Genomic DNA, 6000 nt, shown 5'->3' on the forward strand with positions numbered 1-6000 from the left:
GTTTCCTGTTTCAGAACTACCTTGAGCCACTGCTGTGATACAGAGATGGTTGAGAGTGAGGGGAGGGGTGGGAAATAGGAGTTCAGAGGAAAGGGACTCCTAAATTGTCTTTAGATAGGAGAAAACCCAGAATCACTGGTTCAGTGGGGGTGGTATTGGAGAAATGAATCTGATTCAAGTGTTCCTTCTTCCCTTTTGAGTCTCCCCATCTCCACTCTAAAATGACAGAGATATTTCTCACTCTACAACATCCTTTTGAGGGCTTTGGACAACACACCTTATTAGCCTTAGCTTCCATAGAATGGTGATAGCAAAACCTGCCTCAGAGAATTGTTGTGAGGACTGAAGTAGGTGGTCCAGGCAAAGAATGTAGCAAAGTGACTCACCCTTGTAAGTACCTTCCATGAGTAATTCATTAAATATTCACAGTAGCCTTGTGAGATATTGCAAATTTTATCCTCATGTTTTAGGTGGGACATGGAGGCTCAGAGGTTAAATTACCTGATCAAGATCACATGGCTCCTATAGAGCAGCGTGGGGATTCTCTCCAGATCACCCACCCCAGAGTCTACCCCGACAGCTATTATGCTAAAATATCTCTTACTAAATGTTGGGCTCATCTTCCCTTTACTTATCATCCGAAGACAATGTGTCCTTTGTCCTAGTGACAGGGATGTCATGTGTTACCTGTTGATGTATGTCTCCACCATTGTATAATGACCCCCCTAGACCATCACCACCAAAAATAATAATTTTAGCCAGGATTGGAGGACAATTCCCTTCCATGGAGCATAACTACTGGCTACAACATAACTAACCCTGATGCCTAAATATGGAATCAATGTAGTACCCACTAAGATCATTTCAACACTTCATCTTTCTCCCTCCAGAATGGCTTCTGTGCAAATTGTGTTTGCTTCCCTCTTTGCATCACAATGGCAGTTTCTATTTTGGATTTTTATTGTTTGTCGCAGCTTGGAGAAATTCTTATTCCTGCTCTGATCTGGCCTTGGCTATGTTTCAAAGGTTCTAAAACCTCTAGTCAAGCTGGCTTCATTCATTTTCTGACAGTGGCATATGTATTTCCAAGAGAGGAAAACAGGCTCTCTAAACACTGCTTAAAAACAAGTAGGTGAGAAGGGAAAAAAGAAGTCTCCCTAGACTACACCAGGAGCAAAGTTGGCTGGGAATAAAACAAATGTAAAATCTAACTCCTGTCTGGTAAAATTAGCTCAAATGATTATCTTGAGATTTCTTTTTATCTCCAAAATTAGAAGTGTTAATTGTTGATGTTGTTCTGTAAAAACATTTCAGAGTCAACAGTTAAAACAATAATACTGTTTGGTTCCATAGCACAGTTCATCGGGGATTCTCAGTGGTCTCTCTACACTGTATAAACAGCACAGCAGGTACCTTCACACAGCTGCCTGCGAGGGGCCCAGGGAAAGTCCCCCTATTCCAATACCTGTCCTAATAATGGTACTTAATAAGACTGCATAATTTTTTAAGACCTTATTTAATCCCCATCATAACTTTGTGGAGTATGTATTCTCATTATGCAGATACATCAAACTGAGGCTCAGAAAATCAAACTATGTTACTCAAAGCCCCAGAGCTAAAAATGGTAAAATCTGGTCCCTCTGGGACTCAAACTCTCAGTTCTTTCCTGTATCCCATGCTGCTGCTTCCGTGGTGCTCCCAAGTGAAGGTTCTAATTAAAATGCTAGATAATATTTATTGAGCACTATCTGCCAAGCACTCTACTAAGAATTTTTATATATTTTAATCACTAATTCATCACAATAATTGAATGAAATGTTTACTATAATAATTGCTAAATTACAGATGAGAAAAATCAGGCTTTTCACAGTTAAATAATTTCTCAAGATCTCATGAGCAAAATGTGGCCAATTTTTCAGCATTTTCAAAAAAAATTTATATACTAGACAGTCTTGTAGGCAGTGGGGATACAGCAATGAACAAAGCAGACTAAACACTTTCTGTCTTCATGGAGCTTGTGATCTAGTAAAGGGAAACAAACGAAGTATAATACATATAATGTCATGGATTGAAGGACCAGAGAGAAAAACCAAAGGAGGGAAAAGGGATCAAGTGTTAGTGAGCTATGTCTAAACTGTCCAATTACTGCATATGCTACCTTCTTCTTTCTGGAAGGTCAGGACACTTACAAGATGCTGAGAATTTTACCCCTCTAGTATTAAGGGGAATCATGTTCAACAGGGGATAAATGGCATGTTAGTAAGCCTTGTTTAAGTGAAGTCCAAGTTTTTAGACTATGGTGAAATCATAGGAGATCACACTGAACAGACGAATTGGGACCAGATCATGCATGGCCTGCGAAATCAGGTAAAAGACATTGGACTTTATTTGGCAAACAAGAGGATCTTTAAAAATGGAAATGATTAATCTGGAATTATTTTTCAGAATGACAAGACGGGGGCAAAGACTTCAGGTGGTAAGTTTAGAAGAAGTTTGCAACAGTTCCTGTGTAAGGTAATAAGGTCTTTAAAAGGCTGGTGGAATGGAGACAGAGACCTATCATGAAGAAAATACGGAAAGTACGATGACAACTGATTATTTTTGGGAAAAGAGAGTGAAGGTGAACACAGGTAAACAAGAGTAGATTTACCACAAAATTAATGAAATCTAAATTTAGGGCTCCTTACTTGCACAGACTCCTTTCTAAGGTCCTGGCAGGGACTCTGCCTGTGTTAACAAGTGTTGCTAGTTTTTCAAAGAGCATTTCTTCACTTCAAAAGAAAATATAAAATGCCATAAAAGCACTTTCATAAAAGTTTTTCAAAATCGACAAAAAATTCTGAAAATTTACATAACATGTTGATCAGCTGAGAAGCTGAAAAGACTCCAACAATCAATAATAAAAACAAATTGCTAAAACAGAAACAGATATAGAGAACAAACCAGTGGTTACCAGTGGGGAGAGGGAAGGGAGGGGGCAAGATAGAGGTATGGGATTAAGAGTTACAAACTCCTATGTATAGAATAGGTAAGCAACAAGGATAATTGTACAGCACAGGGAATACAGCCATTATTTTGTAATACAGTAAGTCCCTTACATATGAATCTTCAAGTTGCGAGCTTTCAAAGGTCCGAATCTGCATTCCATCAATGTCAGTCGTGAGTGAAATGGCAGCTTGCCCTCCATCTCCTATTGCTGACAATCCTTCAGCTCTGCCATCTCCCACCTTCTCTCCCTCCTCCAATCAGTAACTCTTCTTGCCTGTTCACTCGATGCCAGCCCCTGTGTGCCAGCTGTTGTACTGTACTACTGTACTTTTCAGGGTACTGTACTGTAAGAATGTTTTCTGTATTTTTTGTGTATGTTTTTTATGTATTATTTGTGTGAAAAGTATTATAAACCTATTACACTACAGTGCTATAGCCGATTGTGTTAGTTTGGTACCTAGGCTAACTTTGTTGGACTTATGAACGTGCTCTTGGAACAGAACTCGTTCGTAGGTAGTGGACTTGCTGTAGCTTTAGATGGAATATAATCCAGAAAAATACTGAATCACTATGTTGTACACCTGAAACTAATACAATATTGTAAATCAACTATAATTCAATTAAAAAATTAGGTTGAGATATAATTTTAAAAAAAAACAAATTGCTATCAACAAGTATAGAAATAAGACTAAGTTATCTTTAATTTTCTCTTTATGCAGCTAAAAAAATGTAAGAAAAAATACTGCAGAATTGTGCCAATTGTGTTATTTTTCTGAACTGTGTGACTGTGACATTTGTCAAGATTTTGAATTTGTAATTTGTTTTAATTCCTCTCCTCATTCTAAATATTTACTTTTGAATCTAATTTGTATTCATAATGCTGAATTAAAAATGACTGTTAAAGCTTCAGGCCCCATAAAACCTGGATCTACTGATGCATATGAATCCCCAAGTCAATTACCTACTGACTAGAATGATGATAGTAAAAACATGTTTTCAGAGGAAAAAAAATAAATTTCAAAGTTCTACATGTTGACCATAGGAGCATGTGGGGCGCTGACATGGTGCAGTTAGTTTAAAAGAGAGGATAGAAATGATGAAAATATGTGTTGGGGGGGTCAACCATATGGGGTTTATAGTTAAAACAATGAAGTAGATAAAATTTCAAAGATGAGGCCGTAGAGATGGGAAAATAGGCAGGGACGAAAATCTTCCTAGGATTATATGCTGCATCATAAATACAGTCCAGTCAAATACCTCCAAGAAACTCCTAGGTAATGTCTGAGCTAGACATGCACGAGATCTGGAAAATTCAGTCAAATATTCAAATGTGTGTCCATAAAAGCAAAATAAGGCATTAAAAAAAACATCTGGATGACTTTTCAGTCTCTCTTTTTGGCCTCAAGCAGTGGTGTGTACCTCTGCCTGCCCTTGTAATTTGGATCAAAAATCATTCAAGGAGATGAATCCCACAGCTTAGTGTAGTGGAAAGAACATAGGATTTGGAGCTGTAGAGAAGGGATCCCTGTTCTTCTCCTGGCAAGTGGCAAAGATAATGCACCAGGGTCACCAAACCCATTTCCTTGTCCTTCTAGGCACACAGAGAGACTACACTTCCCAGATTCCACTGCAGTGGGATGAGGCCATGTGACTGAGTTCTGGCCAATGGAATGTGGGCAGAAATGATGTGGGCAAGCAACTTCCAGCCTGCCCAACCTAGAATTTTTGAGGAGATTCTCAAGGCTCTCTCTTTCTTCTCTGCAGACCAAATGCAGATGATTCTCTGCAGTCCTCTGAGTTCATAAGATGCTGGAGCCATTAAATAGAAGGAAACCTGGGTCCCTGAATCTCCACTTGGAAGGCTGTCTACCAAATATCCAATCAGATAATAATGTAAGAAAGAGATACTTTATTGTGTTGAAATACTGAGTTTCTGAGGTAGTTTGTCACAGAAGTCAGCCCACCCTGCCTAGTAAAGCAAGTTGCTTAACTTCCTTGAGCCTCAGTTTCCTCATCTGTATTCTATTTCACAGGGTTCTTATTATGATTAAAATATATAACATGTCTACATACATATATATTCCGTGTTGATTCTCATTCCCTTTTATTCTATGTTCACAATCAGATACAGTCAGGACTGGCCCACTGAACACCTGCAGAGGGCACTATCTCATTCTATTTGATGAATATATGTGTAGAGTACAGTATGAACCATGCCCACTAGAGTTGTGTAGCTCAGCAAAACTCCATAAAGTAGAAGAAAAAGCAAATTTCCATCTGAAGTATCCATAACAGAAGAACTGGGTAACATCTTTAATAAAAAGATTAAAGCAACAATAATTTTAAAGGTAGAATAATTTATAGCTTTTCTATCAGTGGCTTTATAACCTCCTCATGCCATAAAAAGGGGACTTAATCTTTTCTTTAATTGTTTGCATATTTTTTCCTCTCCTCTGATAAAAGAAGACAGGCTTTAAGTATCTCAGCTGATATAAAGTAGGCAAAAGAAAACCTCCTTATCAATATTCAGCTTTGGTACTTATGTACATTTTATGTTGATTGGGACTTAAACTCCTACTAGCAGCTCTTGCTGCCAAAATCACATTTTCTCTTCAGATGCCTAAGGTTGGAATTGAGTGTATACCAACTGGAACTGATTGCTTCAAACTTGAACAGTTCAGAATTTAATTTCTCTAATTTGGGTAAATACTACCTACCACCAGGCTGTCTGCGTTTTCAAGTGTTCAGAGTCACACAGGAGCCAGTATCTTAGACAATGCACAAGGGAGGCATTGCTGCAGTGCTGTAAGATTGTGAAAGACAGTTATACTTTGGTGAACTCTCAGAGAGTATGTAAACCCCCAGTAACAAACTGGTAGATGCAAGTCTAAAGAAATGTGTTGTTGGTAGATGGTTCCTGCAGCCATTTGCTTTCCATTTGTATGAACATCTGAACAGAAAAAAGAAAAATGACAGCACTACAAGATTCTGACATCTGGAAATTGTGAGACA

The sequence above is a fragment of the Balaenoptera musculus genome, chromosome 17, assembly GCF_009873245.2.
Source record: "Balaenoptera musculus isolate JJ_BM4_2016_0621 chromosome 17, mBalMus1.pri.v3, whole genome shotgun sequence".
Taxonomy (NCBI): domain Eukaryota; kingdom Metazoa; phylum Chordata; class Mammalia; order Artiodactyla; family Balaenopteridae; genus Balaenoptera; species Balaenoptera musculus.